Here is a 14,477-nt window from a genome sequence, read left to right on the forward strand (position 1 = left end):
AGGTGCGGCTCTCTGGTTCAATACATCCTCGGAAGGCTCCCGTCACCTTTGGTTGCTTCAGGCCAGAGCAGCCAACATTATTATTACATACTGGACCCATTAATTACAGGACATGCATGGAGAGATACAAAGACAGAGAGACATATACAGGGGGCGAAATTAAAGCCCGCCGCCCGCCAGGGGCGCTCAGTTTTTACCTTTGGCGCTTGCCACTGAGAGCCCTGCCCGCCGTGTGGCGTGTGGACGTGTAGTTCATAACGATACTCTTATTTTGAAAATCTGTGCGGGTCTCATTTCCGGCCCAAGCGCAGCTAGAGTCATAATATCGATGGCTCCGGCAGTTAGCAGCATTCGGTTCGTATGATATTCTTATTTTGAAAAAAAACGTGGCAACGAGTCATATCCGCCCAGCCGGGCCAGCCCTGCAGCGGGATACTATTGGCTTCTGCTCGTATCAACACAGAGCGGCCCGCAGCTCTAGTGCCACTGCTAACGTTAAGCTCTCAGAATGGTAGCAGCTCGCCCGCAGCATCTAGTGCTAACGTTAAGCTCTCAGAATGGTAGCAGCTCGCCCGCAGCTCTAGTGCTAACGTTAAGCTCTCAGAATGGTAGCAGTCTGCTCTAGTCTAGATCGGACCTCCATGAGCTGCATAATACCTCCGTTCCCTCGTTAGCTAGCTCGCGTTAGCTAGCTCACTTAGATCGATCTGTCCCAGTAAACTAAATTGTCTTAACGTTATCTACCGGGCTAGCAGTAGCTACAGATAGCTCCTGATATCAATGTCTTATAACATTGATTGAATGCGTATTCTAGCTGAGGGCATGTTGAATGTGATTTGACAAAATAACCGTAACGTTAAAAAATAGGGTCCAGCTGCATCGCCGGAGAATCCTTGCATGCTGAATGTAGGGTCTAGCTGAATATAGGGTCTAGCTGCAGGGCCGGAGAATCCTTGCTGGAGCTGGAGGCTACTCAAGTATACACACAGACAGTGGAGCTGTTTGCAGATAGCAAGCATTTTGACTTATTGCGTGGTGGCGATGTCTCGCAGATAATACAACTACAAGTATGATTATATAATATATATTTTATTTTAAAAAAAAATTATATAAATATATATATTTTTTTTTAATCAAAAAAATTTTGGCAGGTAAGAAATATGCTTGGCGGGTAGACTCTTCCCATCTACCCGCCACTGGCCGGTGAGTCAAAAAGTTAATTTCGCTCCCTGGACATATAGGGGGAAAGAGAAACGGAGGAGATATAGGAGACATATAGGAGAGAATGAGATTAACTCATTCAACGCCAGTCACGAGTATAGTCGGGTTAACTACCCAACCGCTCAGCGCCAATCACGAGTATAGTAAGGTTTTAATCGTTATTTCTTTTATTAGCTATATCCATTCATTTTCATCCATCCAGCCTGATGTTATCATTGGGAATGGGTCTGAGCTCGCAAAAGGGCAAATACCGCCACCTACGCCTTCCAGCAGGTAATAATAATAATAATAATAATAATAATAATAATAATAATAATAATAATAATAATAATAATAATAATAATACATCTATTTTATATAGCGCTTTTCCAGGTGCTCAAAGACGCTTCACATGGGCAGGAGAGACAAACTATGGCAAAACAAAAAAAAACAGAACAAAACAGAACAAAAATAATACATGACAAAATAAAATAAAACCGACAGAATTAGAGGTCAAAAGCAAGATTGAAAAGGTGGGTTTTGAGGGCTGATTTAAAAGATGTCAGGGTGTTTGCATCACGGATATGGCTGGGGAGGGCATTCCAGAGGGAGGGGGCAGCAGCAGCAAATGCCCTGTCGCCCCAGGTCCGGAGCTTGGTCGTGGGAGGTGTTAGGAGGTTGGCATCTGCAGACCTAAGGCGACGGGTGGGCGTGTGACGGTGGAGGAGGTCGGACAGGTAGGGAGGGGCAAGGTTGTTGAGGGCTTTAAATGTGATGAGTAGTATTTTAAAATGTATCCTGTATTTGATTGGAAGCCAGTGGAGGTCGTGGAGGACAGGGGTGATGTGATCAGAGCGACGGGTGGAGGTGAGCATGCGGGCAGCAGAGTTTTGGACATATTGGAGTTTATTGAGAATAGTGTTTGGTGAGCCGTAGAGGATGCTGTTGCAGTAATCTAGTCTTGATGATATGAATGCATGAACCAGTGTTTCAGCAGCGGAGAGTGATAGGGAGGGACGAAGACGAGCAATGTTCCGGAGGTGATAGAAGGCAGATATTGCACTTTATTAGAAATGGTGTAGTTTCTTTTCAGGGCCGATCTGAGCCGTGCGGGCCCGTTCATGTGTAACGCTCTGTAATGTGGGACGGACCTCCACAGACAGTATTTGGAATGGCGATCAGATAATTGGATTATTTCTTTTGCATTACATCAGATACCAGGTAAGGACTCTATATATAAAATCTTGCGTTGATCTGATATTTCTTTCTACCCCGATCACGGCTGTCTGTGTGTGTGTGTGGCTGTGTGCCGTTGAGTGGGTGGACGTGGCGGGGGAGCGCCGCGATCCAGGGCCCTTTTCATTCTTGCATGAGGAAGGATAATAACGATAGTCTAGCGTTGATTTCAGGATGATTAGATAATCAGGCAAAAAATTACGTGTTTAGTGTATTCCACTAAAGGGCTATTATCGCGTCTTTTCCTGGGATTACTAAGAATTAGGGCTGAACGATTCATCGATTTTAAATCGAGATTTGGAATGATGCAATTAGCAAATCGCAAAAAAAAATCGCAATTTGTCGGGCTGCTTAAAAAAATTATTATTATAATCGCAAATTTAATGGCAATCGCAATATCTGTCAGAAAAATCGCAGTTAGATTATTTCCCAAAATCGTGCAGCCCTACTAAGAATCACCCAAACTATATTCATATTCAAAACGGAAATGTACGGATGAAAAAACAATCTGTTTTGTACATGTTGACTGGAAGCAACTCACTGACAATCGACAGGTGTATTAGACTCATAGCTATAATATAAGATATTTTAAGCACTAGCAAATCTCGCAGTCCCCCCATTGATTAAAGCGATGGCATACTAGCGCCCTCTGGCGCATTAAGCGATGGCGCAGAATGAGTTAACAGAGACAGACACTGGCTGCGTTTACATGGACAGTTTATTCCCCTTTTCATTCGGAATTAACGTTAAATCCTATTTAAAGTTATCATGTAAACATCTGAAAATACTTAATTCCGAATGAAAATGGCCATTCCGAAATAAAATCCATTCCGATGTAAGTGGCCGGTTTATTCCGTTTATCATTCCGAATTAAAGCTTTTTCTGTCCATGTAAACGCTTTTTCGGAATTAGTTCCCCCCGGTCTTTCTGCGCATGATCGCGCATAGGCTACAGTACACATAGATGATCGCGAACAGGGGCACATATTGTTCCATAGCATACGCCTTCAGTTGATCATGACAAATCCTCTCTTACCTTGACGATTAAAAAGCCTCCATAATTTAGTAAATAAAGCTGTAGCCAGCCAGCTAGTATTGATGCTATACAAAATGCTATCCACAAAATAGCTACATAGCTAACCAACTAAATACAATGGTATCCTGAGGTAACGTTAGATACAACGTTTGCTAGTCGAAATGACTGGACACACACAGGGACAAGTTAAACATCAATCAATTAATTTATTCCAACAGGTAGTTTGAGCTGCATGTGAGCCGCGGTCTTTCTCTCCTCTCCTTTGGAAACTAATGATGATACGTAACGTTAGCTAGAAAAAGCACAGAACCGGCCGGCAAAAGTCAAGCTGCTAGCAACAGACACTATAATACTTCCGTCGGGGGATTTCAAAATAAAAGAGCGACGTCTAAAAGCACCGTAAATAGGTTTATTTTGTACATTATCTAACGTTAACACGAACCTAAACTAACTTTAGATTAGTTTAGGTTCGTGTAACGTTAGATATTGTAAAGAATAAACGTATTTACGGTGCTTTTAGACGTCGCTTTTATTTTGAAACCCCCCGCCCGGAAGTAAAAATTATGCTTATTTGTCTGCTTGTTATCAATGGGTTGCTACATACGGGGTACAATGTTACATAGGCTGTGCGTCGATGTTGCAGAAGCATAAAGGCCTGCATGTTGCAGAAGCATAAAGGCCTGCAACACCTTTGCTTTGTCGATGTTGTGGTGCAGTTGCTTTGAAGTTGCTGTAGCATTTAGAGGCCTTTAACGTTAGCAGAATAGACACACCGAGAGTCTGGTTAATGTTGTTTGGTACGCTAGCACAGTAGCTGAGAATACCGGTCGCAGCTGTTTGTTTACTTCTGGTAAACGTAATGACGTTAACATCCTGTTTACGTTTACCCAATCAGAAGCCTTCCCAACCCCAAACCTTACGATGACTCGAAAACTTATAATTCGGAATTAAAAGTCACCATGTAACCGCAGCCAATGTTAGAGAGAGACCGTGAGTGAGTGAGTGAAAAGACAGATGGATGGGCAGTGGGAGACAGAAAGAGAGAGGAGAGGGGGATAGAGAGAGGAGAGGGGGATAGAGAGAGAGAGAGAGAGAGAGAGGTCCTGAGAATATGAGCTCCTCTCGGGCAATAACAAACAGTCTGATGTACAAGCAGGAAAGTGCAGGAACAGCAGTGTTTCATAATGCTGATGAATAAACACGAGAGAGAGAGAGAGAGAGAGAGAGAGAGAGAGAGAGAGAGAGAGAGAGAGAGAGAGAGAGAGAGATACAGAGAGAGGGGGGGCGGGGACATACAGAGAGAGAGAGGAGAGAGAGAGAGCACAGGGGTGAAGATGGAGATGCTGCATTGTGCACGGCAAAACGGACATCATGATTATTTCACTAATAATAGACAACAGGAAAATCTTGCAACGGCAGAATGTGTTGCGGTAAATGCTGAAACATTTCAGAATGTTACAAGAATGCAACAGAACCTGAGAAATGGAGAGAACCCTACCAAGCTACATAACATGACTACAGCATCTGAGACAGAGAGAGAACCCTACCAAGCTACATAACATGACTACAGGATCTGAGACAGAGAGAATGAGAACCCTACCAAGCTACATAACATGACTACAGCATCTGAGACAGAGAGAATGAGAACCCTACCAAGCTACATAACATGACTACAGCATCTGAGACAGAGAGAATGAGAACCCTACCAAGCTACAAAACATAACTACAGCATCTGAGACAGAGAGAATGAGAACCCTACCAAGCTACATAACATGACTACAGCATCTGAGACAGAGAGAATGAGAACCCTACCAAGCTACAAAACATGACTACAGCATCTGAGACATAGAGAATGAGAACCCTACCAAGCTACATAACATGACTACAGCATCTGAGACATAGAGAATGAGAACCCTACCAAGCTACAAAACATGACTACAGCATCTGAGACAGAGAGAATGAGAACCCTACCAAGCTACAAAACATGACTACAGCATCTGAGACATAGAGAACCCTACCAAGCTACTAACATGACTACAGCACCTGAGACAGAGAACGATAGATAGAACAATATATAGATAGAAGGAAGTGAGGCAGAGAAGGAGTATAGAATATAAGGGAGAAGGAAGTGAGGCAGAAGGAGGGAGGGAGGAGAGTTTGATCAGACTTTTAAAACATTCTGAGACACATTATTGATGTTGTGTCAAAGTCAGAACATGCTGACGTGAAATGAAAAATGGAGAGAGAGGGCCCGTCTCAGACCACTGAGATATTGCACATTCATAGCATCTCCAAGCACTCATACTAAACGTGCTGATATGAATTATGAAGGTGCCAACAGCCCGAGATGATGACACAGCGATCCCGACGGACTTGGGTGTGAGGAGCGCATGTGAGGAAATCTCCAATGCAAATAGCCTCCCACCAACAAGGATCTCCATTCTCCCCCAAGTTTGCTTATGTAAGCGTTTTCCTTCCCTGTTTAATGACTTGAAATTAGAGAGTTCACAGGGTCGGTGGCGGGGGTCGAACAACAACTTTAACATATTTTCCAAAGGGGTTACCAGTCTTTGTTTATAGCAGCCACACTGTAAAAGTAGACTAGATGATTCTAATTACATAAACCACCGTTCCTGCCAAGTTAGGCCTGAAACCAGACCTTCCTTCTCCTTTAGGCCAACAGACACGGACGCAAATCACTGCAAATCCCACTGACTAGCAATTTCACTTGAGAACATGCACACACTTTTCGAAGCACGTCACCGACTAAACTATAGTATAGAGTCAAGTCTGTTGACAAAACAAAGTGCTGCGTCGTTATCATCTCACGACGCGGATGGCAAGCGGCTGTCCAATAACACTGAAGATTGTTTATGACATACCAGGAAGTGTCGTAAAGACACAGCGGAGGAGGGTCTGAGATAAATACTAAAGGTCAGAGCAGCAACTCCTCCTTAAGGGGCAATAAAGCAGTGTTGGCAACCCCACTAAAATACAGGACAAGGCCACAACTAAATGGACTCCAAACACTGATACAACAATTGCATTGTGCACAATATACAAGTCCTTTATCCTGCCATTTGACTCCACCAGCGAGGATCTGCCACTACCACAATAACCTAAGAAAATCACTATAGCACAGTATAACCTCAAGTTACCTCTTTGTAACAAAAAAGGTTGCATCTTTCTAGTAATCTGAAGATATCGTCTCTCTATTGTCCATCTATAACAGTCTCTCGCTCTCTGTGTCTGAGGGCCCTTTCTCACTCACTCTATTCGTTTCTATTTCGTTCCGTTCCGCCCGTGCCGAGATCTGATCCGAACCCCCCCCCCCCTCTCCCCCCTCTAGTTTGTGTACACACTTCATTCTGGGTGCGCTCTGGGTTTTGTTTACGGTTTGCGTTTTGAGCTTGTAAGCTTGCCGTAGTCGATGAGCAAAAGCACGGATGGGAGGGAGGGAGGGATATCGGTAGCTTGGATAAGTAGCCTAGCAAGCCAGCTAATAACACAGCAGCCTACTGCCAAACAGATCCCTCTCGCACTCGCTCATTGCTGTTGCACTAGAGGAGCGCTGCTGCTGCTGCTACAAATCACGACACCCCCCCGGCTATTGTCGATGATGTCACGCTCGAAATGTAAACACAGGAAGTGTTCACACGGAGACTGGAGAATGGATGTTGATATAAAGATACAAATAACTAATAAATATGAAGCTATATTTGAACCTCTGTTGTCAAGCCTTGTCAATATAACCCACCCCCCTTTTCTCACGAATGGAACTCTGTTGTAGAGCCCGCTTTTGATCGTTTTGCAGGGTTAACAATATCGCTAAGCTAACGGCTAACGCTAACGTTACTACACATGCAACATACTAGTAACATTGCTCGCATCGATTATATTGAATGTCATTGATCTACTGGTCGACCGAAAATGTAAACGGGAATGTCTTAACACGACTGCGGACTCTGGATGTTGATATAAAATGAACAAATTGCCAATAAATATGAAGTTATATTTTATCACGAATGGATGGTGTTGTAGAGTCCGCTTTTGAGCGTTTTGAGCGATCTACTGGTCGACCACGGCCGACTTGTTGGGCACCACTGGTCTAATAGAAATAAATGCATTCGAACAAATGTATAGACATAGCAATGGCAAACAACATTTATGACGTTATGTCAGCACCAGGCGCCACGCCCGTGAAAAGGTACAAGCTTGCAAAGCCACACCCCCCGTTCTCCCGGGACCGACCCCGAGACCACCTCTGCCAGCTGGTCCCGTTCAGCGGGGGGTGAAACGATTCAGCGCCGACTCGCACCCCAAAAGTGGTGAGTGAGAACACTGCCCCCCGTGCTCCGGGACGCTTATAGCTTATCCGCAACAGTAAGTGACTTCCGGGGTAGGCCTCCGCGGAGCGGAGCGGCAGAGCTTGCGGAATGATGTAACCGTCCAAATCCGCTATGACTTTCATTCGGCGCTTCAGCTCACCTCGCAGAGCAGCGGTCCTGCGATCCTGCGGTCCGTTGTTGATGAGTTCGAATCCCATCAAATTTATTTTTTTTAACGTGATTTTTTTTTTAACATGTATTCTTTCGCCGGTTAAGGTTAGGCATGGTTAAGGTTAAGGTTAGGCATTGTTTCGGAGTTGGTTAAGGTTAGAACGGTTAAGTTTAGGCGCTGTTAAGGAGCTGGTTAAGGTTAGAGTTTGTGTTAGAGAATGGCAATATTCTTTCTATAGTTAAGGTTAGGCATGGTTAAGGTTAAGGTTAAGGTTAGGCATTGTTTCGGAGTTGGTTAAGGTTAGAACGGTTAAGTTTAGGCGCTGTTAAGGAGCTGGTTAAGGTTAGAGTTTGTGTTAGAGAATGGCAATAGACAGCCTATTTCCGCGCGACAGCTCTCAGCAGCCTCGTTGCGCGTCCTGAGTTTGCCGCGTCACGTGCCTGTCGGGGCCAATCAGGCCTACCCCGGAAGTCACTTACTGTTGCGGAACAGTTACACGCCTCCGGGACGGTGATTCGATACAAAAGGCTGAGTGTGAAAGCCCCCTGACTCTCCCCCCTCTCTCCCAGCATGCATGCACATACATACAAGCACAAACACTATAGGGACAATGGGGTCATCAGAGCAGCTTTCTACAGAGAGAGAGAGAGAGGTCTTTACATGCATCACGACAACAAGAGGGTTGGCAAACAGCGGTGCGCATGAATTATATAGGCCCGCAGTCCGCTCAGATCTCTGATAAAGTAGAGTGGGACTGGTGGGACACAGAGCAGGAACATTAGGATGCTGATGCCTGTGATAAAGGAGTTGTCAGCAGGAAGTTTTTGTTACTGTAGGATGTGAGACCTTTGGATAGAGGCCTATAGGCCACTCTAGGGACACTTTGTTATGTCTGCACCCACCCAACCTGTAAGGTCTGCTCTGCTGCAGACAAATGATAAGGAAATTGTGGTCTTAGGGAAATTCAAATGGGGCACATCTGAGGGCATGGAAATGACTCCAGTGGGCCTCTAGATGGGCGTTCAAATACCGTAGATAAACTCAAGTAAAAGCAATTTCATCAAAACCGTTGGACATTTGAATGGAAGAATATTGGGTTCACGCATAGATAAAAGTAAGATAGATCTATTTTTATCATGAAGGTGGTGTATTGATTAGCCTGAAAGGAAAGGTCACGTGGGGAAAAGCAGCATTCCAGCTTTTTAATGAAAACGCATGTAGCCTAATGGAAGTGGATATGAGCAAACACAGGAAAAACTAATAAGTTACATCGACACAACTGTGTAGAAGGACGCGAGGGCGAAAAAGTTTGTCCAACGTTTGTAGCCACTGACTAGCCCATCATCAACAAATGGGATAGCAGCGACAGACAGGCAACAGTATATTTTTATTATTAAATGCATTTGTTAAAACTCCTGTCCTTCTACCTTATCATCACATTAACGTGCAACATCGTAGCGTCTACTTACCATGTACGTTTAACCAGACCCCACCACCCGTCTCCACTAAGGTTGACGGGACGGCGTATGCGGGATAGTGGAAATCTGTTGATGAACGTTCCTCTGCTGACCCTTCTCATAAAGACTGCGTTCTATGCCACGACCAGGAGCATACAACGCGTTCTTTCACCTCGCTTCTTCTTCTCTTCCTGCCTCGAACGGCGCGTTTGTTATTGTGAGAGCAGAGCTCGAAGGAGCGCTAGTGCATGTTATTGCTGCTGCTGCTGCTGCTGCTGCTTGGGACTGATGGCCGAGAAGGGAACGTTGCCTCCTCTCTCTCTCAGCCCTGCCCCCCCCCCCCTAGGCTGATGTTATGCTCAAGAAGATGACCTGTCTATGAAGGCCCTCCATGAAATGCTCAGTTGTTAAATAGCCATAATTAATATTGATAAAAAAAAACGAATTGAACTAGTATCCTAATGTTTAGCTGATAAAATACAACAATAATTAATACACTATGTATTGATTGATTGATTGATTGATTGATTGATTGATTGATTGAAAACTTTATTAACAGATTGCAGAATGGGTACAGTACAGACAGTACAGCTCAATACATACAGTTGTTAAGGGGATGCAGACCAGAGAAAGACTTTCGTCTTGTTTACATCAGGGTCCCCCATTTTCAATTCATCATAACATATATGACACACACGACATACAGTACTGCTACATCTATACATTTATGACATACCAGATTTGCAAATACAGTACTGTTTGTGATACAAAAAGAGTCCAGAAAAGAGAGTATACATTTGACGTAGAAACTGTACATTGGAGGAGGTTGGGTAGGTGGGGTGGGGTTCGGTGGGGGGGGGGGGGTACTGTACATTGGAGGTGGTTGGGTGGGTGGGGTGGGTGGGGGACACTGTACATTGGAATATTGACAAAGCCATACTTGGTCATTTACTGTACATTGGAGGGGGTGTAGTGTACATGGGTACCTTGGTCGTGTAGTGTATCTTGTAGACCAGGCCCATTGCAAGTTGCAAGTATGTATGCTAGGATATAGCTACCAAGCTCTCATATGGGGCACACACTTAACCATAAACATCATAAAATGACCCACAAAAAGTTGGGCCTAAACACAATAGTAACCAATAATAGAGACCTTGTTCAGAATGTTTGTGTTGTTCTCCATCCAGCATGGCTGCCGGTAACATAGCAAATTCTTTGTACATGACAATGGAAGAGACAATGGTTGCTATGTGCAAAACAAAGGTTGCTGTGTTGAAATATATCAACAAAAACATAATTTGGTGTCTTATTACCGGATCTTGTAAAGAAGTCACAGTAGAACTCTACCACTGCACATAAATGAGGCATTTTCTTTTGAAAGTGGTTACTAACACAGGCAGCCATGCTGGAAGAAAGAGAACATTCCATGTACAAGGCCTCTACTGAAGCTGACCAGAGAATAACAGAGACGTAGGTCTGTCCCATAGATTCTGTAATGTAACCCAGATTCCCAGCCTCTTCCAGCACAACCGGTTCTCTGCTCTGTATTCTAAATATGTAACACCAGGTTGCTCCTGGCTAACCCCAATCCTCTCATCAGACGAGCCTTTCTGCACCACTGGAGTAAAACAAGACTACACTCAGTACAAAGGCATGGTGAAGCCCACTGTCTGACATAATGTAATTGTGATATTTGGGCTGTACAAATAAATTCAACTTGACACTGATGCTGTGGTAGATAAGATAAAAGATACCTAAGATAAAATGTGGGTAAGCTATAAACTCTAGTTGATAATCACAATAACAACCACCAATATAATACTAAAGTTAATTTCCTCGCATTAATGTTATTTCATATTCGCAGGGAAATGAGATTACTGAGCAGTAATAACACAATAATAACAATAATACATAAACGACATCCAAAAACATAAACTAACACAACAATGATTAGACAATAAATTAGACAGATTATACATTTACCTACATAACCAGTCAAAATAAGTTGTCACAAAGTATAAGGAAAATAAAACATTTACTATAAAACAGGCTTCCCGAGCCCCCTCCACCCCCAGGCCCGGCAGCCGCAAGCCACAACCCCGGAGGACCCACAGCCCGGTCCCCCCGCGAGCCAAAGCACCACGCCTCTTTAGTGCCTCGACCCGCAGAGACCCCGAACCACGCCCCCCCCCCCAGTCCGAGCCCACGACCACCAGACCCAGACCAGAAGGGGGTCAGAAAATATACATAGGACACCAAAGAATGAAAAATAATAAATAAAACAAAAACAAAAAAAACACCAACATACATGAATATTCGCTCGTTCTAGCCCCCACCCACCCCCACCCCCTCTCGCCCCAGGACCCCAACGTGAGACATTCACATAATACCTTATTCAGTACTCAATTTCCAAAGTCATATGCTTTCTTTTAGCTTTTCCACCACAGCCAACCAGACCGCGATATTGGCTTCATTAACACCTATGACACGTGCAGTGGAAATCTCCAAATAAATAACATCAAGATAGGTGAGAATCCATACCTTCGGACATAACTTATCTGGTTGTATCCAGCGTGAGGCAATCAACTTTTTGGCAGCCGTCAGGCCAGCCAAAATGAGTCTCTTTACATGTACAGAGGTCGGCAATTGAGAAACATCATTTAACAATAATACAGAAGGCAAGGTCGGTATGGTCAAAGAGAAAATCTCTGATAACTGAGAGGTAACATTTTCCCAGAAGATCTCAACAGGAGGGCACTCCCAGTACATATGCATATATATATATCGAATGGCACCGTTTGGACACAAGGTACATCGAGAGTCAGGTCTGAGACCCATTAGGTTCAATCGCCTGGGGGTCAAATAAGTCCTATGAACAAAATGTTGATGAATCAGAGCTGAGGGTTTTTTCAACCTGTAACTTGTTCTTGTCAGAGACCAGCAGGGCTGAGTCGTCCGCGAACAAGAACAAGTTGCAGTCACAAGCTGACGACATGTCATTTGCATAAATTAGGAACAGTAGCGGCCCTAGTATGCTTCCTTGTGGAACACACAGCTCACTGTGAGGGGGGGGGGGGTAGGGTACCGTTTACCTCCACCATCTGTTCTCTCCCCTCAAGGTAGGATTGCATCCAGCTCACTGATAGACTATCAAAACCAATTGCTTTTATCTTGTCAATCAGAATGGAGTGATTGACAGTGTCGAAGGCCTTTTCTAGGTCCAGCATGACCATGCCGCAGTATTTGCCCGCGTCCACCTCTTGTTTGATGTGGTCGCTCAAATAGAGAAGGCATGTGTCAGTGGAGTGGGATGTTCTGAAGCCAGATTGGAATTCGTAGATTCGATTTTCGACTTTTCGACCTGTTCGTAGACAATTTTTTTCATGACTTTCGAGATGGAGGTAAGAATAGAAACAGGGCCTAATTTGCTGCCCTTTTTGTGCAGGGGGGTCACTCTCGCAATTTTTAAGTCCTTGGGGACATGTTTTATGGAGAGGTTTATTATGTGTGTGATGACTGGGGTGATGGCGGCTGCTGAGTCTCTGAGGAATTTGGAGGGGATGTTGTCATGGCCAGTGGCCTTGTTAGGTTGGAGGGCGCTCAGTTTTTTGAGTACCTCATCTGTTGTTACCATTTCCAGTTTGAAGTCGTCTTTGCGGACCCCTAGGTTTTTATCGTATGCTACTATGTGTTCTACCCCATAAAGCCCTGAGTGGGAGGGTAGTTTATTAACCAGTGTTGTGGCTATGTTTGTAAAGAATATGTTTAGGTATTTGGCCACATCCAGTTTGTCTGTGATGAGAGTGTTTTCTGTCTTTATGTTTATGTTTGTAAATCTGGTTTTTAGTTTTTTGCTGCAGCCTAGTTGGTTGTTGAGTAATTTCCAAAGTTCGCAGGGTTTGTTATATTTCGTATTGGCATCGCGTCCCGCTCTTAAGCCATACCGAGATATACCTCATCTCATGTACCTATTGTACTCCATCAACGAATAAAAACCAAAATACACCCACCACCTGCCAGGCCCTGCCCTTTTAGGGCGTACTATAAAGTACTAGGCGTGATCACCACTCACTCTTCCTCTATTTTCGTTTCCATCATAGCGGATGCAAGACGCCCTATGCAACTAGTTGTTATGAAAAGATTAGAGAAATTGCGTAATATTGAATGCTTACCGGAGGGTTGCTTACCCCTGGAATCTTCGGGGCATGTTTCAACAACACGTCGGGCCTATTCTGATGTTTCCTCATCTTGTGGCAGCAGATTGAGGGGCAGCGTGCAAGGTTTGGCTATCGAGCCGGCTTGCACACAGGTAGGCCCTGTGTCATCAGGCATTGATGCTAGTGTTAATAATGCTGTGAAGGACTTCCGGTTTAACGTACTATGGAGTGACACGCAGATTTAAGAGCTCCGGCAGAATTGCCTAATTATATAATCTAAAGGCACCCTTTCAAGAAAATGTTTTTACTAGTATTGAATATAATACACCCGTGAACTAGACAGTTTTTGTTTGGGCTTCAAAATTCCTTCAAAAGTTACTAAAATACCGTGTACATCTCAGTCGCAGCAGAAAATAACGCAATGTGGTGCGGCCCCGCTCTCACGTGAGCCTTCGATCCACTCTCTCCCAGTGGATACCAGGGAGTCAGAAGCCGCGGCCCTCAGGTTGGACATTCTCGCAACTGTGCGCAAGGATATTGCTGAAATCTTTAAAGCTGAGTTGCACTCGGCTCTGGGAAATGACCTAGTAACCATCAAATCCGAACTACAAGCCATGAAAACTGAATGGTCAGCCAAGATAACAACTTTACAATCTGAGGTAACGTTGATAAAAGGCACAGTGGCAGGAGTGGAAGACGCGCTAACCACATGCACCGACGACGTCGCCATTTTGAAGGAGAAAGTTGAACATCTTGTCAAAGAACTGATTAAAACAGAAAATAAATGTGAAGATCTCGAATCTAGGTCTCGTCGCAACAACATACGGATTGTTGGCGTTCCTGAAGATACAGGCTCCCCCCTCACGACTGCAGCCGTCTCCAGGCTGCTTAA

The 14,477-nt window shown here is 44.3% G+C and overlaps 1 protein-coding gene across 1 annotated transcript in view; it reads right to left on the reverse strand.

Moving 5' to 3' along the window:
- The window catches only part of LOC311236143 (leucine zipper putative tumor suppressor 2 homolog), a 145,231-nt gene extending 135,537 nt beyond the window's left edge, over positions 1-9,694 (reverse strand). The window contains exon 1 of the mRNA XM_084323765.1: positions 9,441-9,694. The gene's annotated coding sequence lies outside the window, so the exon portion shown is untranslated. The remainder of the gene's footprint in view (positions 1-9,440) is intronic.
- Positions 9,695-14,477: the final 4,783 nt, after the last annotated feature.

The sequence above is a fragment of the Notolepis coatsorum genome (genome assembly GCF_963971535.1).
Source record: "Notolepis coatsorum genome assembly, chromosome: 10".
NCBI lineage: Eukaryota > Metazoa > Chordata > Actinopteri > Aulopiformes > Paralepididae > Notolepis > Notolepis coatsorum.